We start from the raw sequence: 22905 nt of genomic DNA on the forward strand, positions 1-22905 counted from the left end.
ATAGTCTTTATCTTATTCCCTAGGGTCTTGCTGACAACAAGATTTATTCAGCTTTTGGTTTGGGGCAAGCATATCCATCATTATGTTAGTTTTCAAATGAAGAAACTTTGGCATAGAGAGGTTAAATGCCAGACACACAGTTAGTAGGTGGCAGAATAGAGATTTATTTATACTTAGGTCTGTCTGATTTTAAAGACTTCCCCCCGCTCACCATCCCCAAACATTTGAAACCATATGCTATACTAGCTCTGACAGAATAGCTCATTTGGTTTAAATGAAAATTCATGCTGATATTTTAATGGTTAATAATGGTGTAATATTTTTCTCACTCATGAGAATGACAGAATCGTAGCTCTTCAAGGTTGGAAGAAATACTGACTGTATCAAGTCCAGACTCTTGCTGATGTTGGAATCCCTTCAGCAGCATCTTCGTCAGCCATGCTGTTTCCATTTAAATATCTTGACTGTCTCTATGGGCAACCATTAGTTTCGGTCTTACCTTCTGGTAAGACCAGAACAAGCCTGTTCTGCACATTGAAGTTCTTCAAATGCCCTCCCTTTCAGTGTCAACCAGATTTTTTTCAATGATTTCTCATAGAACCTGGCATCCAGTCACCTCATGGCCTACTCTCTTTTCTCTTTATTTCAGTTTAGCCATGGTCTTATCAATATGACACTCAGACAGTAGGAAGCAATGGACTACCGATGCACACACCAACATGGTTTGTTCTCAAAAACATGCTGAGTTGAAAGAAGCCAGAAGCCAAGAAAGTACAGCCTGTATGTTTCCATTTATATGAAACTCTAAAAAACAAGTCTGTAGTGACAGAAGGCAAATCAGTGATTGTTTGGGGTTAGATGTGGGGTGAAGGGGATTGACTGGGATGAAGCACAAGGACATTTCTTAATGGTGGTGGTGGTTGGTTACATGGGTATATAAATTCATCAAATTTTATCAGACTGTACACTTTAGTGGGTACATTTCATTGTGGACATATCTCAATAAAATGGACTAAAAATATACAGTTCAGGGGTGCCTGAGTGGCTCAGTTGGTTGAGCACTGGACTCTTGGTTTTGACTCAGGTCGTGATCTCACAGTTTGTGGGTGTGAGCCAAGCATCAGGCTCCACACTGCAGCTCGGAGCCTATTTGGAATCCTCTCTCTCCCTCTTTCTGCCCCTCCCCTACTCACGTGCATGCATGTGCGTATGCTCTCTCTCTCTCCCTTTCTCTCAAAATAAGCATTTAAAAAATGCTTTAAAAAATGTACAGTTCTCAGAAATGAACGTGGTGCTCTAGTACTGGTTTTACCAGTATAAAATATAATAGAACTAATACTTCTCACCATCTGAATACTTTGAATCCCTATTTATAACTTACCTGTTTTAAGGAACTCCTTCATAGTGTTGATACATATTAAAATCAAACTTAACTAAAACCTCTCTCATATGTGTTATTATCAACCTTGATATAATTCCTTCTATTTAAAAAACACTCATTTTTGAGAGAAAAAGAGAGAGCATGAGTGGGGCAGGGGCAGAGAGAGAGAGAGGGAGACTCAGAATCTAAAGCAGGCTCTAGGCTCTGAGGGGTCAGCACAGAGTCTGATGCAGGGCTCGAACTCACGGACCATGAGATCATGACCTGCACTGAAGTTGGACGCTTAACCAACTGAGCCACCCAGGTGCCTAACTCCTTCTACTTTTACAGTTGATTCTTTAAATGTGTTCTCTGTGTACCCAGAGCACTTTTTCATACATAGCACTGTGATAATAGCATTTATCTCATTGTTGAGATTTTTTGGTTCAAATATCTGCCTCTCTGATTAGTCAGTGAACTTCCCCTGCAGAACCTTAGTCCCTTTTGTATCCCTGGATCCCAGTATAGTAATTGGGTATCGCAGGCACTCAGTAAATGTTCAGTTGAATACTAAAGAATGAGGGAATAGATTTTTTCTTCAGAGCCCATCTCAGATATATGTCCTCCAACAAGTGTTTCTGATTTTCTGCTCTTCAAAGCTAGGTTAGGCATTTCTGCTGGCCCTGTCACTAATATTTTGTGCTTATCCATCCCATTATAATTTATACTGTTTTCATATTCAAGGATATTCACTGCACTATTATAGTATAAGTAGCAACTTACCTATCCAATAACAGGGAAATGGTTAAATTATGATTCATTATAACAGTGGAATCTAAGCTATCATTAAAATAATATTGTAAAATAATGTTTAAATGTTTATTTTGGGGGGGGAGGTAGAGAGAAAGGGATAGAGAATCCCAAGCAGGCTCCACACTGTCAGCACAGAGCCTGACATGGGGTTCAATCTCACGAACTGTGAGATCATGACCTGAGCTGCAATCAAGAGCTGGTCGCTTAACCAGCTATGCCACCCAGGAACCCTTGTGAAATAATTTTTTTTTAAAGATGTGGTAGGGGTGCCTGGGTGACTCAGTCCATTAAGCATCAGACTTCAGCTCAGGTTATGATCTTGTGGTTTGTGAGTTCAAACCCTTCATCAGGTTCTGTGCTGAGAGCATAGAGTCAACTTCAGACCCTGTCTCCCTATCCCCCTGCCTCAAAAAAGCCCCATAAAGATGTAGTAAAATGTTTTACAAGTGATAATGAGAGAAAACAAGACACAAAAGGCTATATTTAGATTTCTGGTTTTAAGAAAAGTAAAATGTATATACACATACATACATGGCAAAAAGACCAAAAGATTATACAGATGTTAGGAAAGTTTATCTCTTCACAGAGGATTATCAGAGATTTTATTTTCTTTTTCTTCCTCTTTTTTTTTTTTTCACTTTTCAGAAAACTTGTTACTATAAACAGGAAAAAAATAGTTACTAAAAATGTAATTGAGAGGAGAGGGAGACGTGACAACTAAGAGTAACAAGGGGTTGTGGAACAAAAAACAAAACTTTGCATATATGCAAAAAGTGACAAAATCAGAGTAAAGTCTGTAGTTAATGTATTGTAGCAATATTAAGCTAGTAAGAACAGATACTACACTTGATCTTAGCCAAAAGGTGGATAACCTATGTATTGTAGCAATATTAATTTCCTAGTTTCACTGAGTGTACCACCGTTATATAAGGTGTTAATATTAGGGAAAGTTGGGGGAAGATGATATGAGAACGCTCTATACAATCTTTGCAACCCTTCAGAAAGTCCAGAATTATATCAAAATAAAAAAAATGTGATTGAGTATAAATAGGATTATAAACTCCTTAAGGATAGAGAGTAGGTCTTATTCATCATAGCACACCTTGGGCTGTATCAGGCATATAGTAGATGCTTATAAAATATAAAGGAATTGAGGTGAAATTGTATATTTTCTCAGTTTCTGCCATCCCAGTTATTTTGACTCTGGCTTCAGCCTTCTAAGGTGATATTGAATTTCTAGTGTCATCATCCATTCATATGCTAAATTTTTGTTGAGTATTTATCATGTAGTATATAATGTGCTCAGCCCCACAAGCACTCGAAGACAGTCCCCTGGCACTTGTGAGTTCACGAGGAGCTAAAACGTGTACAGAGATTTATAACAAAGGGTGATTGTTTTAAGTATTACACAAACTGTTACGGACATGGAGAGTCTATAGCAAATATATCCATTTGGGCGATTAAAGGATGCTTACCGAAGGAATGCTTATTCAAAGACGTGAAATTTTAAATTTATAAATATTTTTTAATGTTTATTTTTGTGAGAGAGAGAGCGTGAGCAGGGGAGGGGCGGAGAGAGAGGGAGACACAGAATCCGAAACAGGCTCCAGACTCTGAGCTGTCAGTAGAGAGCCCAACAAGGGGCTCAAACTCACGAGCTGTGAGATCATGACCTGGGCTGAAGTCGGACCCTTAACTGACTGAGCCACCCAGGCACCCCTGAAATTTTAAATTTATGGTGGTAAAATTCTACCACCATATTTCAAGAAGAAAGGTAACTACCTTTATATTTAAAATGTGGCCTTTGGGGCGCCTGGTTGGCTCCATCAGTGGAGCATGCAACTCTTGATCTTGGGGTTGTGAGTTAGAGCCCCATGTTGGGTATAGAGATTAAACAAACAAGAAACAAACATATATTAAAATAAAATGTGGCCATTGATTGCGATATTTGGAAAGAGGAGACCCTTTTATTGACTTGAGTCCTGCAGAGAAAACCATACCTTTGTTATCTACTTGTTCCTTGAGAGCAAGGACAAGGTGAGGAACGAGGTAGAAAAGAGAAGAGGAAGAAACTGAAAGGAGCAGGGACAGCCTTTCCCCGGGTCCCCATTACCTCCTGATGTGTATTTCAGAAGCCTGCAGAGTGCAGTCTGTAGGTTATTAGATATGAATCTATATTGTGTAGTTCTAGTGCTTATTGTAACTAAGGGTTGGTGGGATGTTTTGTAGTGTTCGCATATATTTATAGATGTGTGAAAAACTTACTGTATATAGAGTGTTCATTCGGTCATCCCACAAATATTTATTGAGTGGTTTACAAAGGAAGATGATCTCATTCAGTTCCCACTGCAGGCTCCCTGTGGGAGAGGAGTCTAGGATTATCATCATTTTCAGTCTACGGATGATCAGGTTGCATTTCAGAGTTTAGTAGCTAAGTGAGTCGTTTAGTACCTCACAGCTAGCTACTATGTAGTAGTTTCTAGAACCCATGTCTTCCACCTCCAAATTAAGTACTCTTCCCAGTATGCCTAGTACTTGCTCCGATACTGTGCTGAGTATATATGTCTTTGAGTGTTAAGTGAAATATTAAACAGTTTCAATTCCTGACCTTTCTGAACCCAATCAAGAGGTTAGACCAAGGAAATAATTCCTTTCCAACAATTAATTGCTATTGAAAATCAATGTGTATTTTTTTTTAATGAAAACATTTATTAGAGAAAGATCTCTCTTTTAAGCCTTTCCTTCAGCCTAGAAGCTCTGGTATGCTTTTGGGGGTTTTACAAAGCTCCCCAGGTAGTTATGACTAGGAGAAAGAGGTGGGAACCACTGCTTTGGACCAGTGCTTCCACTGTTTTCCAACAAAGTGAACTTGGTAACTTGGTAAGCAAGCCACATTAGTTTGCCATTAAAACAAAATTCCTTTAAAAAAAAAAAAGAACAAAATTCCTTTGAAGTCTCCTGTTTTAACCAGAAAGTTCTTATATAATCTATTTTCTATTTCATAAATGTTTATTTACTTTGAGAGAGAGAGAGAGAGAACTGGGGAAGGATGGGGGGGGAGAGAGAGAGAGAGGGGGGGAGAGAGAGAGAGAGAGAGAGAGAGAGAGAGAGAGAGAGAGAGAGAATCCTAAGCAGGCTCCACACTGTCAGTGCAGAGCCTGATGTGGGGCTCAATCCCATGAGCCGTGAAATCATGACCTGAGCCAAAATCAAGAGTCAAATGCTTAACTGAGCCACCCAGGTGCCCCATATATTCTATTTAAAAAATATTATTTTGTCTTAAAAAGATTTTTATGGTTCTGTATATAGATATGTATATATGTATACATATGTATATATATTTAAAATTTATTTATTCTGAGAGAGAGGGAGTGCACAAGTTGAAGAGGAACAGAGAGGAAGAGAAAGAGATTCCCTAGAAGGCTCTACATTGTCAGTGCACAGTCTGCTGTGGGGCTCAAACTCACAAACCAGGAGATATGACCTGAGCCGAAATCAAGAGTTGGACGCTTGATGGACTGAGCCACCCAGGTACCCCTTTATTATTTATATTTAATCCCAAATCTAAATGAACTTTATTTCCTTACAAGATATGAAGGAGGGTATCCAATGTGGTTTTTTTTTTCAATGGGTAACCAGTTGTCCCTGTAGCATTTATTAAATGATGTGTCTTCTCTTTGCTGATCTGAAATGCCACCTTTATTCTACAGCAAGCCCCAGTGTTCATAGTTATGGGTCTGTTTCTGGGTTATGTATCCCTCTGTGAGGACCACGCTGTTTTAATAACTGTAGCTTGGAAGCATTTTTGTTAGACAGTTTTTTAACCTTCCAATAATCAACAGTGACATTGAAGATCACATCTGTGCCTAGCTGCCAACCTCATCTCTTGCCACTCCCCCTGTAATTCACTCCCTCCAAATCTGGCCATATCCAGTTCTCACAGTCCCCCAAGTGTTCCTTGCCTCATCAAATGCCCATGTCTTGTGCAAGTCCCTCTCTGCCTGCCCTCTTCTCCTAATGTGGTTAATTTGTCCTCAAGATCCAGTGTAGGCTCCTCTTCTGAGAAACCTTCACAGATTTCCCGCAGGCTGCAAGAAACCTTCCTCCTTTACGCTTTCATAGTGCTTCATGCTTAACTTTCTCATAGTATTTTGTCTTTTGTCTGGTATCCAAAGCTCCTAGCACAATGGCACTCATTGCACTCAGTTTTCAAAAATAAAACCGAAGAATCCTTGGAAGTAGCCTAGGTACACAGTGCTCCTTCAAGTGCCTGCATACTTTTTTTGCACATACTGTTTCCTTGGACTTCATTGCCTAGCAATTTCCTGCTTAAACTTTCAGACTCTGCTCAGGGGTCACCTCTGAAGGAGCCTTTTGGCCCTTTCTCCTCCTCAGAGTCCTCTGCTTACTCCCACTGCACCTTGTGCATGCCTCTGTTAGAGGGTTTTTCATAGTGCTGTAGAGGATAGTGCACATCTGGACGCACAGTGCTATTTAGTGGCTTGGCTTTGGAACTGAATAGCCTAAGTTCTAAACCTGACTTTACCACTTTCCCAGCTTTGTATCCTGCTTACCAATTATTTAACCTTTATAAGCCTGTTTCCTTAGGTGTAAGATGGGGATAATAATAACTTCTTCCTTATGGGGTCATTATAGGACTAAATGAAACAATACCTCTGAAATGCTTTGTCTTGTATCTAGAACATAGGGGGACCTGAGTAAATACTACTTGTTATTATATCTCCACTAGATTTTGTATAAGACTTTCTCTTATTTATCTCTGAAACTCAACACCTAGTCTGGAGCCTGGCAGGGAGTAGGCTGATGAATAAATTACCAGCTGTCCTCAAAACTCTCCCCTCCTGTTTTGCTTTTCTCAGTGGTGCCATCCATGTCTTCAGTGTCATCTCTAACTTTCCTTCTCATTCAAAACAAAACAAAACAAAAAATTGTTGAGTGTTTATCATGAGCCAGGCACTGTGCAAGGCCGTGGATGAAAAAGAAAAAGATATAGTCTCTATCCATTGGAGCTTATAGTATAACAGGGGATATAGTTACAAAATAAAATAAAAATACAAGAATCCGTGAGCTCGTTACTGTTTACTCTACTTTTGTTTATGTTTGTACATTTTCAAAATAAGTTTTTAAGTAAATAAATGGATAAGTAATTGTAAAATGTTACGTGCTGTGAAGAAAATGAATAAAGGCTGCGTTTCAGGAAGGACCATCATAGGTAAAGTGGTCTGAGGAGTTTGCATTCTAGCTGAGACTGGAGATTGAGAAGGAGCCAGCCAGAGGGGAGGGTGTTCCCAAGGGAGGGAGTAGCATGTAGCACACCACAGGAGAGCAGTCCTTAGCATGGTCAAGACACTGAAAGGTCAGCGAGGAAGACTGGAGAGAGACATTGGAGGGCAGAGAAGCAGAGAGCATATTCCTTACGATCTTGAGGACAAAGAGAAGGAGTCCAGATTTTATTCCTGTTACAGTGTGGTGCTGCTGAAGACTTACAAGCAAGGAATAGGCTGATTTAATTTTGTTTTTTAAAGGTGCATATCAGGAAGATTGAAAAGAGACAAAGATGGGAGCAGTTGGGAAGCTGTGGCAGTAGTTGAGACGAGATGAGAATAGCAAGGGAAGTGAAGAAAAATGAACACATTGGAGATGTATTTTGGAGACAGACTCAGGAACTTGCTGGTGGATTTGAAATGGGAGAGGAATCCAGATTCATGGCTTGAGAGCTGGATCTTGTGTTATTTACTGAGATTTACTAAGGCAAGAATGTTTTGGAAGGGAAGTCAAGAGCTAAAATTTGATTACATTAAGTTTGAGATGCTTTGAGGTGTCCAAGTGGAAATGTCAGTTAAGTCATTGAACACAGTAGAACCAGAGTCCCAAGCAGAGTTCCAGGCTGCAGATATAAATTTGGGACATTTTCACTCTAAGGATAATAATTAAAGCCATGGAAATGGATGATGTCATTTAAGGAGACAGTAAAGAAAAGGAGGCTTGGTATTAAGTTCTGAATTACTTAACATTTAGAGACTAGGTCAGAGGAGGATGAAGATGAGAAGTAAGAGAAGTGAAAAATATAGAAAGGAAACTAGGAGAGTGAGGTGCCACAGAAGCACTGTATCCCAGGCCAGTGCCTAGAATGGTACCTGGCCAGGGCTGGTGCTTAGTAATCACCGGTTGAATGAAATCAAGAGATTATTCCAAAGAAGGAGGGAATGATAAACAGAATTTAGTGCTGCTGGGAGGCCCAGTAGGATGAGGGCATAAACTAGATATTGGATTGGCAGAATGGATATTGCTGGTGATGGAGGCAGAAGTCATATTGGAATGGATTGAACAGAGCATGGGTGGGAGGTAAAAAGTGCAGATAGCATTTTTTTAAACCACTTTAATAAAGTTTGGCTGTGAAGGGAGTAGAAGAATGGAGTAATACCCAAAGGGGGATATAGAGTTCAAAGAAGAATCTTTATTTGTTTCTTAAGAGAGGTCATATATAACAGCTTGAATATACATAGATGGGGGATGATCCAGGAAAAAGTGGATGATGCTTGATGGAGAAAAAAGAGGGGATAATTATAAGATTGGAGTTCAAGAGTAGGGAAGAAGGGATTGGATTGGGTGCATTAGTGGAGGGATTGTTCCTTAAGAGGAGAAGTTCCCTTCTGTTGAAAAACAAGGGAAGAAGGGAAAATGGGTGCAGATTCAGGTAGGTTATACATGAATCTGGTATAGTCTGAAGATGGTTGTGAGAAGATGACAGATTTCTAGTTTTAATTTTAGGGTTTTTTAGTTCTCAATGAAGAATAAAGGACGTTAGCTAAAAGGGACACGAGGATTGTAGAGGAGGGAAAAATGAGTAAGAAAGAGCCTTCTTGAGGAGAGGAAAATTAGAAAACAATGAAATCTAGTAGGATTACTAGTTAAGATTGAGTGTCAGTTTAGTGACCTTGAATTTATGGTGAATATAATTGGCCTAGTTGAATGCTTTTTCATCAATATTTTTGGTATGGAGAAGGCAGTTTCTTGAGTTCTGGGATTATAGAGTTCAAAAAAAAGAGACCTTGGAAGAAAGTTGAGGGTTCTGGCGAGGACAGGATTATGACTTTAACTATGAAATCTGAGCTAGATAAAAAGAAAAGTGAAATCTGAAGAGGGAGGATGGGGTCAAGGGATTGAAGGTCTCGTGGGAATTGAAAAGTTGTTTTCATGGGGCACTTGAGCAAGTGAACTAGAAGGATCAAATAGTGGATTGAGTTTGGAGGAGATGCAAGACAGATTGAGTTTGGGGTGACAGTGGAAGGGTGTGGTTGAGGCAGAGTGAAGGAAAGGGTCCTTGGAGCTGACCAGTTTACAGAACAGAGAGGCCAAGGTGGTTGGCTAGGTTACCCATTTGGATGTTGAAGTTATGTTGAGTGTGATGACTAATTGGGCTGGAGAGTTTAACACTGAGCCAGATGTGCCTCACAATCAGATAGTGATAAGTATTGTGCAAAGAACTAAAATTGGGTTTTGGGACAGAAAAGGGATAGACAGTCCTTCAGGCTGGGTGGCTAGGAAGGCCTGTCTGTGGAGGTGACATTATGGTTAGATCTGAATGATGATAGGGTGAGTGGAGAAAATAATCCAGGCCGAGGGAGCAGCTAATACAAAGACTCAAACTGGATGCAAAGCCCTCACCTTTGAGAAGCAGACAGGAAGCTGGCGAAGTGGAGCTTATAGGACCAAGAAAGAATAAAATGAAATGAGGTTGGAGTGCAGTAGGAACCAGAGATGATGAAGGATTTTGAAAGTCATGGTCAGGAGCTTGAGCTCCAAGATGGCCCTGATGATCCTCAGGTATTCATGCCTCATGGTATCCTCGTGGTATTCATGCCTTTGTGTAATCTTCTCATGTTGTATAGACTTGACCTGTATGACCAGTGGGATATTGAAGCAGTGATGGTACATGATTTCCGGTGTGAAATTATAGCTTCTGCCTTGCTCTCTTAGACCACTCCCTCTGTGAGAAGACAGCCTGCCCTGTTGTGAGGATATTTAAGTAGCCTGTGAAAAGGTTCTTGTGGAGAGGAGCTGAGGTCTCCAGCTAACACCCACCATGGGAGGGAGCCCTTGTGGAAGGAGATCCTTCAGCCCTAGACAAACCTTTAGATGACTGTAGCCTCTCGTGCATATTTCGTTCATAAATATTCTGGTGTGTATCTCTAAAAGATAAGGAATCTTAAAAAAAAAAACCCTCTAAGCATAATACAGTTATCACATCTAAAAACTTAATAATTCGTTAAAGTCACACACAAAAAATCAGTATTCACATTTCCCCTGATTCATAAAGTTGGTTTGTTTACACCAGGATCCAAACAAGTACCAACTTACCGTTTGGTTAGTATGTTTCCTAAGTCTCTTTTTATCTGTAGGGTCCCCTCTCTTCTTTTTCTTCTCAATTTATCTGAAAAATAAACTTAGCCATCGGTTCTATAGTTTCTCACCTCAGTTTTGCTAATTACATCCCCATGGTGGGCTTGACATGTTCTTCTGTTTTGTATTTTGTGTAAACTGGTAGTTGTATCTAGAGGCTTGATCTAGTTCAGGTTATTTTTGTTTGGCAAGAATACTTTCTAGGAAGTGGTGTTTACTTCCATTAGGAGGCATGTCATACCATTTGTCTCATCTTACTGTAACGTTAACAGGTAGGTATTGAAGACCAATGCCTAGCTGTGTTCATTTATGTTACAAAATGGTGGTATTCTGATTTTGTCATTTGTGTCTATTAGCTAGGGAGGCTTTCCCACATCAATTCTGTGGTTAATTTGAGGTATGCTTCAGGGGCGCCTGGGTGGCTCAGTCAGTTAAGTGTCCAAGTTCAGCTCAGGTCATGATCTCATGGTTTGTGAATTCAAGCCCTGCATCAGGCCCTCTTCTGTCAGCACAGAGCCTGCTTTGGATCCTCTGTCTCCCTCTCTCTCTGCCCTTCCCCTGCTTGCTCTCTCTCTCAAAAGTAAATAAACATTTTTAAAAATCTGAAGTATACTTCATTCAGGAAAGGCAGGTTAAATGCTTGATTCTTTCCCTTTACTTACCAGTTTTCATATTAACAATGTGGTTCCCTAGCATAGATGGGTCCAGAGAAGAACAATGATATTTAAAAATATATATATTATGAACTTCAGGATTTTAAGATATTTAATAGATGTGAGTCCATTGCAGTGATTTTTGAAAATTTATGCTTCACATGTTCTGACTAGGGGGAGGAGCCTCTTCAAGTTGACTTCTGAAGACTTTTTATAGCATCCTTTCTTTTTGATATGGCAAGATGTCTTCTACACTTTCTGTCCCGGTCCTGAATCCGCCATTTCTTCAAGGAGCTCTGGTTCCTTTCGGTGGGAAAGGCTCTTTGTGAATTTTGGGTGCTTGGTCATGTACAGCAGATTTTTAATAGATGCTTATTAGAATCTAAGTAGACTTCAAAAACATGTTCTAATGGATAGAGATTTCTAGTGGATAGAGATTTTATTCTTAATGTACAAAAATAAGAAACACGGAGTGCTTTTCATTTGTTTGCAAGGAAATAGGAAAACGAAGGCTTTAGATAGAAAAAAACATAAAGTTTTAACTTCCCTTTTAAATTGTGTGTCCTCTGTGTGCCGTACGTTTTTCATCATGTCCACTGAAGAGAAATGGTAATAAGTCTTTCATATTTCTGGCTACATAAAAACCAGGTAGTGTTTAAGATTATCATTTTAAGGGCACCTGGGTGGCTCAGTTGGTTAAATGTCCAACTCTTGATTTCAGCTCAGGTCATAAACTCACGGTTCTGAGATCAAGCCCTGTGTCTGGCTCCTCGCTGGGCTGGAGCCTGCTTGGGATTCTCTCTCTGCCCTACCCGACTCGTGGGTTTTTTTTCCCTCTCTCTTTCAAAAAAATAAAAATAAATATTATCGTTATAGCATTTGGTTGATATATTTCTTAAGTCTTTCTTTTTTTCCTTTAGATTCCACCTCCTTATGGGTCTTGGCATTTTTAGGAGGTTGTAATAATTTGTTTTGAAAATTTTTGTTTTGTCATAACACCCTCAGCTTATGCTATATCACAAGTGAAAAATCTTAGTTTTTGTGACAGGCATAGGGAATCCTTGTTTCTGGATATTTTGACCACTAAAACTCACTTATTACATATAGAGAGGGAAATACATTATACAATTTGAATATTTGTATATTTAAATTATAAATTAAGTTAGAGGGGACTAGAATAATGGCCCCTTAGAGAAGACTCTGGATTATAGATTTTTTTTCTGTGTTTAACAACTCGATACTTCCCTCTTTCCAGTATTCAGGATCTAGTTCAACAGTCTTATAAATGATGCTGTAAGCTTTTCATTCACCCCACACATATTTATTGAGCACCTGCTCTACACTAGGCATGGTCCTAGGAACTGGAGATAAAGAAATTAGCAAAACATCTGCTGACCACCACAGGACTTTTTATCTAGTGGGAAAAAGACAATTAAGTGGTTACATTACTACATATGTAACATCAAACCCTGATAAATGCCTTTTGGGAAAAATACTGAAGGCTGTAAGAGTAAGTGATTGGGGGATCTGAGTTAGTCTGGGACGTGAGGGAAAGCCCCTCTGAAAAAGTAACATTTAAGCAGAAATTGGAAGGAAAGGTAGGAGTTGGCCAGGTGATCATTGGGAACAAGTCTTTCAGGCAAAGGGACTAACGTGTGAAGGTACTGAGGGAGGAAAGAACCTGAAGCCTGGGAGGAACTGAGGAAAGCTGGTTTACTGGAGACAGAAGAGGAAGGCAAGGGGTTAGGAAAGCTACAGATATCAGCACGGCCAGGTTTTACAGGGGCACTGTTGGCCTCAATCTCTCTTGGAGATTTAGAGGTACAGCCACTTAACTGTTGGTGACCCAGACTCCAAGGACTAGGTTTCCACATGCCACTTCCCAGAGCCCCTTGGTCCTTCTCGTGGGAGAAGCTTAACCTGCTGGGAACTCTGTCCGAGTTCATCTTCTCTCCCTGTACTTCTTGACGGTTCTTTCTTAATAGAGGAATAAGTTATTCCTGCTTATTTTGTACCTATGAGTAAAAGAAATTTTTATTACAAACAGAATGACTTTTGGCTAATCTTCAGAAACCTTTACTCCAAGAATGTACTCATGTACAATTACACCTTTAAAAGATTTTCACATCTTATCTGATCCTCATAGCAACTATATAAGGTAGAAAGTTCTATTATGCTTTCCTCATTATATAGAAAATTGCACTGAAGCTCTGAAAAATTAGATAATTCCCCAAGGTCCACTAATAAGTAGTGAAACAGTAACTGGACACCATGTCTTGTAACTATAAACCAAGTGGTCTTTTTGCTGCGTTCCTCCATTCGCTCTGAATATGAGGGTTTCTAGCATATTTTGATGTCAGTATTTGCTGTCTCTCTCTATATATTTTTTGCTGTCTATATTTTTTAAATGGAAGAATAAGTCATAAAAGCTTAAAAACCAATTTACTGTGAGAGATGAAGGAAGGGAAATAGGGTAGAGGGGACAGAGATAGGAACTAGACTGCTTTGAACATACAGCAGTTTATTTGTGGATTTGACATTACTCAATGATTTAAATGATTATAAGGCAAAGTTAATTAAAAAAAATTTTTTTAATGTTTATTTATTTTTGAGACAATGCGAGAGACAGAGTGCAAGCAGCGGAGGGGCACACAGAGGGAGACACAGAATCCGAAGCAGTCTCCATCCAGGCTCTGAGCTGTCAGCCCAGAGCCCGACGTGGGGATCGAACTCACGAACTGTGAGATCATGACCTGAGCCGAACTCGGACACTTAAATGACTGAGCCACTCAGGCGCCCCTAGGCAAAGTTAATTTTTTAAGGCAAAGTTAATTTTTTTTAAAAAAGCAATATTTAAAAATTGAAAATAACAAAGAAACAAAGAACCCAAAATTTAAAACTCAGTAATTTGAGCTTTATATCCTTAGTGGTATCGACCCTAAGGATAAAAAGAACTGCAAAAAATGTAGCAACGACAACAAAGCCCATATATATAACTGTGTGTCCATATATTATTGGTGATGATGTCAGTATTATTATTCTTTGTTCTGGGGTTGTGTGTGTATTATCAGATCATACATACGAATAATTATGTTATATTTTATCATTTTGCTGTGTTGTTGAGACCCAGATTCTCAACATGAGTGAAAAGAGTTACAGATATAAAATAAAAGGTTAATTAAAACCCTGTTAACTTGGTTTTTTAGTAGACTTTTTTAGAACAGTTTTGGGTTCACAGTAAAATTAAGCAAAAATTTTACTGCCCCATCCACCCCAGCTGCTGTCAGCGTCCCGCACAGGAGTGGTTCATTTGTTACAGGTGATGATTCTACATTGACATTTCATTATACAAAGTCCATGGTTTACATTAGGGTTCCTCTTGGTGTTGTACAATCAGTGTTTTGACAAATGTATAAAAACATGTATTCACCACTATAATATCATAGAGAATTGTTTCACTGTCCTAAAAATCCTTTGTTCCCCTTATTTGTCCCTTCCTCTTCAAGGGCCCCTGGCAGCCTCTGATCTTTTTACTACCTCCTAGTTTTGCCTTTTCTAGAATGTCATATAGTATGCAGCCTTTTTAGATTGGCTTCTTTGACCTAGTAACATACCGTTAAGTTTCCTTCATGTCTTTCATGACTTAAAGAGCTCATTTCTTTTTAGCACTGAATAACATCCCATTGTTTGGCCATATCACAGTTCATTTATCCGTTCACCTACTGAAGGACGTCTTGGTTGTTTCCAAGTATAGGCAGTTATGAATAAAGCTGCTGTTAAGTATCAGTGTGCAGGTTTTTGTGTAGATATACAATTCCTTTGGGTAAATATCAAGGAGTGTGATTGCTGGATTGTAAGGCTATGTTCAGTTCTGTAAGAAACCACCAAGCTGTCTTCCAAAGTGACTGTACTGTATTGCATTCCCTCCAGCTGTGAAAGAGCATTCCTGGTGCTCCACATACTCTCCAACATTTGATGTTTTCAGTGTTTCAGTTTTTGGCCATTCTAATAAGTGGGTAGTGGCAATTTATCGTTGTTTAATTTGTGATCCCTTAATGACATACAAGGTCAAGCATCTTTTCATATACTTATTTGCCATCTGTATGTCTTTGGTGAGGTGTCTGGTTCAGGTCTTTTGTTTGTTTTTTAACTGAGTTGTTCATTTTCTTACTGTTGAGTGTTAAGATTTCTTTGTATATTTTGGGTAATAGTCCGTTATCAGATAAGTCTTTTATAAACATTTTTCTTTATTCTGTGGCTTGTCTTCTCACTCTCTTGATTAACTGAATTTTGAATTGGAAGTTTTAGTGTGAACTCTTGATATATTTTATCTCAAAAAAAGCTACCTAATACATTACACTGAAAAGGCCTAGAAACAATGGCCAACCCAGTTAGCAGCATGTAAGCCTAATGTCCAAATTATGGTTTTGAAATACCAATTCTCACTAAAAGGAAGAAGGATTCCTGGGATAGCTATTCCAGGTCTGCAGCAGGAATTATGCAAGATAAATGTAGAATTCCTTATTATACCATAGAGCAAGGAAGTCATCAAAGACTATGACAAGGGTCACATCAAAAAGATGTAAGAGTACACACACATGAGAAGACTCCCTTTGGCCAACAGTGAGACAGTTAGAATACCAATAAAAACATTAACTGAAAAGTTCATGAGTTCATAATGATACTTTAAAAAACTTGTTTAAAAAACAAAAGCTTATTATTGGTTGCTATGAGCTAGTGCTACATTAAGCATGTACCTTCCTTTTCCAATACAAATTGATCTGATTTTTAGATCTCAGTACTAACTTACAACTTACTAACAAGTACTAACTTACAGAGGACAGAGCAACATATTTTACTTTCATTTCTTCAGAAGTGAATGTGAACTACAACTGAATGCCCTTGAGAGGGATTAAAATCTCCCGGTGACATTACTTCAGCAAGAAGTATTCTTTAACGTCGAATTGGTAGGCACTAAGCTGTGGAAAGGCCAGATGTTGAGTGTAGAACATATCCAGTAAAGGAGGTTTAACATGCAGCTAGAATAGCAGCATTCTTCTGCAGGTGTTTTTTGAAATGTTTTCAATTTTCTCTTCCACTCTGGGTTTTGATTACCACTTCCATGTAGTTGAGAGGAGATTATTGCTAATTTTATGTGATCTTGGAGTTCATCTGTTTTAGTTGGTCTTATTGCTGATGACACTACAATATATGTCAGTGCAGTATACGCATCAACACACTTTCCAAACATTCTAATTTAGTTAGATAATCTCAAATCACTATTGAACTGCTAGCTAGAGTGCTGTCATTTAATGATATCATATACCCTGGAATTATTTACAATTATATTATCACAAAGAAAGAAGACTACACTTACTCAGTTATTAGAACAAAATTATTGTTCTTTGGATTACTACAGTAGTCTCATAATTCTTCCTTCTATTGCTATGTACTTTTATCAATTAGGAATAAGTTAGACTACATGTAATGGAAAATTCAGGTTTGCTTTAACCAACTAGAGATTTATTTTCTCTTACACAACATAAAATTGAGAAATAAGAAGTCCAAGGCTGTTACTGTCCACGGTGGTGTTAATGTTTTGGATTCCTTCTACCCGTTCTTAGATGTGTCTCTCTTGATAATGGCAAGGTCACTTTTCTGCTTCCCTACCGGCCAACCCCTGGAAGAAGGGGAAAGAGTGACATACAAAAGGTATGCCTCACCTAAAGAGGTGCATCTTACTGACCAGCACTGTGACACATGGCCACCTCTATTCATAAGGAAGGTTGAGAAATCTGAGTACAGGGTTATCCCCAGCCAAATCTGGATTGAAACAGGAAATGTAGGTAACTACACATTTTGCCATGTGTCCCTTTATTGTGTAACCTATATTTTCTTAAAGCATATGCTTCATTAATTTAGCAAACATTTACTGAGTATTGGCTCTGTGCCAAAGACTGTGAATGCAGATATGAGTAAAGTACCCCATTCCTCCCATAGTTGGTAGGGAAGGGAGATAGATGTCAAAACAAGCACTATATTTATGTAAGCACTATATAACCTATAACCTTCATGTTCAAGGCAGATGCCATTGACAACTACAGTGGTTTATCCATATCATTACCAGCTCACTGACCTAGTGACTTTAGCGTAGGTCTTCCATGTACTCTAGCTTCTCTGTACCCCTTTCATCTCTAACCCCAAGTATTCGTATTTTCTCAAGTTAATTGTCTTAGAAACACAAACATGACTACCATACTGACTTCAGAAAGTACTGTCTGTCATATTGAACATATTGGTATCCAAAATAAATAGTCAACCACTAAGTGCCCTGATCATGGCCAAAATTTTATGAGACTTTGGATTCTAGATCTTTGGACACAGGGTACTACTGAAATGGTCACTTCTTTCTCAGGAGGGCTGCGAGGACAATTATCAGCCTTCAGGAGTGAGTTAGAATAAAGGTCAGATATTACCCAGTTAAAGTCTAAGAAACCCTTACTATTATGGATGAGCAGAGAAGAGCTTCTGTTACTCAAGCATAGAGTATTTTGGGGGAGCATCCAGATCTCCTGCAAAGACATGATGTTTTTGTAAATGAACTCTGAGTCAAATTTGCGCTGGCATATAGGTGTTGTGATATCGCCATACCTTGACAACTAAGTGAGTTGGGCTTGCAAGATGAATATAGTGGGACTTGATCAGGGTGTTGTGTGAGTACTCGATGGTCCCTCCACATTGCACCCCAGCCAAAGAGATCACAAAACTGACTCCACCTCTTGTGTCTTCTAAGAAATCTTGTCTCAATATTCTCCTGCTGCAGAACAGGTGTAACTGTCAAAAACCACGTGTTATATAGGATGTGGAATATATGCCAACAAATGGCTATGAAAACCAAACATTATTTCTTAATATTTATTAGCCAAAAAACATGTTACATTTTGGTTTTCAGTGGTGGGGTTGTATTGGTCAGCCCATACATTGGCATGTGAACTTATTTTCCTACAAAAGCAGTTGAAGGAATCTGTTAATTTTTTTGAGCAGCTCTGTCAACATTGTTCTGAAAAGAACAAATTAGAATGCCATTCCAGTGTGCCTATCACAATAAAAGCTTTGATAATGGAAGGAAAGGTTATCAGAGGTGGTACCAGGCTTCAGCCGGAATACGATGAAGGAAGGAGAACAGACACCCTTTCCTAACTTGCCACATTAGGGGAGTTCACCTTGGTGATGGGTAAAGGCATCAGGTGGCATAGCTGGACCATTCTGACATCTGACTGAGAAGTTCGGACTATATTCTCTGTGGGCTGGGAGGCTTTAAAACTTTTGGACAAAGAAGTGACATCATATTTACTTTTTAGTATAAGAGCAATTCATGTTCCTTGAAAGGAACTTGAAGTTTATGAAGTAGAAAATGGAAAATTCCCCTATCTAACTCCTTAAGGTACCTATTTTTAAAGGTTGTTGTATATCTTGCCAGACTTTTCCCCTATACTTTTATGCTGGCATATAATATACTATAGATGTCTATCTATATCTATATATCTGTATCTATATCTATATAGAGAGAGCATATACCTATATGTGCTATATTATGCATCGTATACATTACATGTATACATATGCTACATGTAGTATAGTATATGTACCTGTTATATGTATACAGTTAACCCTTGAACCACATGGGTTAGAGGCACCAATCCTCTCCTGTAGTCAGATACCTCAGATACCAGTGAATAACTTTTTACCTCCATATATATATATACATATATATATGTGTATATATATATATATATATATATATATACACACACACACGTGTGTGTGTGTGTGAATAATATGTAAATATAAGGCATATATATTACATATATATATTTTTTTTTTTTTGCCATAAGAGATTAAACTATACATGATGTTTTATGATGGCTTTTCTTTTACTCTAACAAGATGTTGTGAACCTTGTCCATGTTATATAGCCTCCTTTTTAACAGCTACAGAATATTCTGTTGTTTCTATTACCAGTCTCCAAGTGGTTGACATTAAGTTCATTGAGGATTACTGTTCAGGATTGCAAATAGTAGGGCAGCAGCAGCAATGAACATGTTTATACAAAGGTATTTGTACACTTATGAGTATTTTTGGTAGACTCCATTCTTAGGAGAAGTAGAATTGCTGTATGAAAGAAATGGATATTTTAAATTTTGGTAGATGTTGTCATTTTATGCTATGAAAAGTAGTGTATAAACTGCTTTTCTACCATCAATATGAGATGGTGCTGCTGTCCCCACACCCAACTTTGTCAATCTTAATCTTTGCCAATTTGCTAGGTGTAAAAATCTTTTTTTTTTTTAAGTATTAGATTTATGTTTTTATATCATTTATATTTTTTCTTTTTGTGAATTGTATATTCTTTTCTTTTCTGCAATTATCTAATAAGATTTATTTTTTAAATTTTATTAAATTAAGTAATCTCTACACCCATGGGGCTTGAACTCACCACCCTGAGATCAAGAGTTGTGTGTTCCTCTAACTGAGCTAGCCAGGCACCCCGTGTTCATTTTTGTTCTTAACAGTACGAGAGCACTCTTTTCTGTTATGCACTGCAAATGTTTTATTAGTATGTCTTTTTATTTTATCTTTTTTTGGCCATAGACAAGTTTTAGATTTTTATGTAGTAAAATTTATTAGAAATTTCTTTTAAGCCTTCTGGGTGAAGTTATCATGCTTTTAGGAAGACCATCTACTGAAGATAATAAAAATATTTTTATGATGATTTAATCTATTGTGTTCCTTTTGGCTTTTTAATTAAAGTGTTTGATATACCTGGAATTTTATTTTGGTGCACAGAGTAAGATGAACTCTCCATTCCCACAACAACCAGCCAGTTCCTCCAAAACCATTTATTGAAAAATTCATCCTTTCTCCACTTATTTGAAGGGCCTTTTATATCAGAATTTCTCACATGTGGTGCATTTCCTCTCTTCTTGACTGTCTAGAGCCCCAGCCGTGGAACCAACCAAATTGCTATATTGGATGAGGACTAGTGGGAAGAGAGATTGAATGTAAGCGGTGTTAGAGGGTGGTGATATCACAAGTGAATAGTACTTAGGGGCACATGGGTGGCTCAGTCGGTGAAGCATCTGACTCTTGGTTTGGGCTCAGGTCATGGCCTCACAGTTAGTTCGAGCCTTGCATTGGGCTCTGTGCTGGCAGTGAGTAGCCTGCTTGGGATTCTCTCTCTCCCTCTCTCTCTGTCTCTCTCTCACTCGTGCTGTCTCTCTCAAAATAAATAAACTTAAAAAAAAAAGTGAATAGTACTTGAAAGAGCAGTTTGGAGAGCAGTTCTTTTTGGATAGGGTAGGTTGGAGATTGGAGGAACATTGTGGTAAAAATTCTTAGCCTGTTCTGATATTCTCTTGTCTTGGCCCATTCCTTCTTGTTCTGCTTTTTTATATCCCTAACAATCAAACTTTAGCCTATATCAGAATCACCTAGAGGGCTCATTACAAACATTGCTGGTTTTGCCCCCACAGTTTCTGATTTGATACGTCTGAGTACAGCCTGAGAATTTACAGTTGCGTCTAGTTCCCAGGTGATGCTGATGTTGCTGGTCTGGGGACTGCACTTTGAGCACCACTGCTGGAGAGCAGGTCCCTTTCACTTCCATCTTAGATTACTCTAATAGTCTCTGGTTTGTTTGCTTTTCCTAGTTTTCTTGCCCTTCACCCTTTCCTGACACCAGTTAGGATTATAGTGGTGAGAGTAGAAGTGGAGAGAAGGAATAAACTTGAAAGACATTACAAAAGAAAGCTTAATGGTCTTTGGAGACTGAGTAGATGTGCGGAACAAAGGAGCAGGAAGCCAGAGACAGTTTCTAAACATTGCCATCAGATTTACTCTTGCAGAAACACTTCTTTCATCTTGTTATTTCCCTGTTCAAGAAATCTGCAGTGAGATAAATCTAAAATGAGATTTATCTGTGTAAAATACAACTGACAGTTGACACCCAACCCGTGTGGTTTCTCCCGGTCTAAATCCAATCTCATTGTGACAAATGACGTTGCAAGTAGATCTCTGCATTACCAAATACTTTCAAGCCCGAGCCAGTGACCTACTTCAAGCAATATCCAATTTAACAATTCCAGTTCAGCAGAAGAATTTGGATAGCATTTTAGGACTTCATGTAGAATTTAATCTGAAGTACATTTGTATAAAGAACTGTCGATTTCTGAGTGTTAATTTAAACTCTATTTAGAAATCCTGTTTATCAGATGTACAACATTTTTTTAATCTCATTATACACTGTGCTTTCTGTATTTACCTTTTTCTTATGCTTGCCATTTGGCTATAAGAGGGGGGGCATTGTGCCAGATATTCATATTTGCAATTATAAATGCAGATGAGGCCAGAATGTGTGTTTGTACAGGTGGGGTGAAATAAACAAATGACAGTGAACGCCTGTTTATCAAGATCATCGTTTTGTTGCTACTGGATTGAAAAAGAAGTAAGGAGGTGGCGCTTTGGGTTTTTAAGATACTTTGTACATGACGTTTAAAACTTGCTTTGTTTTTAAAAGCTAACTTTTCTTATTATGCTATACGCTTGTGTTCTTTGGTCCCATGTGGGGGTGAGATTTTAAAGATGTGAGAATTACAGCTAGCTGTAAAAAAGTGCCGAACATTTGTGTTTTTAAAAACACCTTTATTGGGGTATAATTTACACACCATAAAGTTCACCTATTTTAGGTGTACAATTAAAACATCTTTTTAAGTGTACACCATTGTGTAATCATCACCACAGCCCCATTTTAGAACATTTCCATCAGCCCAAAGGGACCCTGCATACCCATTTGCGGCCTGGTGTTCCCACTCCCAGCCCCAGGCAACCACTAATTTACTTTTTGTCTCTATAGATTTGCCCTTTGTGGACATTTAATGTAAGTGGAATCATACAATATGAGATTTCTTACGAGTGGCTTCTCTCACTGAGTATCATGTTTTCGAGGTTCCCCCCATTGTTTGTATCCGTAGCTTGCTCCTTTTTACTGCTGAGTAGTTTTCTACTGGGTGGATGGACCACAGTGTATCCTTTTGCCAGTTAATGGGCATTTGGGTTGCTTCCACTTTTGGGCTATTATGATTAATGCTGCTGTGAACATACATGGTTGTTTGTTTTGGTATTACCTAAATCATTAATAACCAATTGAGAAAATTGAGACATTCTGTTGCAAAATATTTTAATTATTACTGCAATATATGCAAATTATTATTAAAAATAATAAATATTTAATGTTTATTTTTAAAATAAAAATCTTATCTTAGAACATATGAGATTGCATTTTTATATTATATTAATTCCTTGTTACTCCCTAAAGCCTTTTCCAGATTTGCAATTCAACAATAATCCTGTTGTTTTATTAAGGCAATAAAACCTCATATAATAGAGCTTCACACTTAAAAAAATATATTTTCATAGTTATTATCATTTGAGCCTCACAAGAGGTAGATAGGACAAATTATTACTTGTCTCATTTGTTGCTACCAGGGGGAGGAGTCTATACCCATATTCTGAGGTAATTGTTGTAGGAATCTGTCAAGGCTGCGCTTCTAGTTTGTGGCATACACACAGGGGAGGGCACATTTCAGCACCAAAGGA

General features: G+C 38.4%; 1 protein-coding gene and 1 pseudogene across 5 annotated transcripts in view; one reads left to right on the forward strand and one right to left on the reverse strand.

Moving 5' to 3' along the window:
- TNRC6B (trinucleotide repeat containing adaptor 6B) overlaps positions 1–22905 on the forward strand; it is a 253543-nt gene that overhangs the window by 25565 nt on the left and 205073 nt on the right. The window contains exon 1 of one of the 5 annotated variants that reach the window (XM_047864961.1): positions 5546–5704. The exons of the other annotated variants lie outside the window; for them this stretch is intronic. The gene's annotated coding sequence lies outside the window, so the exon portion shown is untranslated. Of the gene's footprint in view, positions 1–5545; positions 5705–22905 lie in introns of those variants that run through there. 5 annotated transcript variants of the gene reach the window in all.
- On the reverse strand, positions 2942–3049 carry LOC125171485 (uncharacterized; annotated as a pseudogene).

Source organism: Prionailurus viverrinus, chromosome B4 (genome assembly GCF_022837055.1).
Source record: "Prionailurus viverrinus isolate Anna chromosome B4, UM_Priviv_1.0, whole genome shotgun sequence".
NCBI lineage: Eukaryota > Metazoa > Chordata > Mammalia > Carnivora > Felidae > Prionailurus > Prionailurus viverrinus.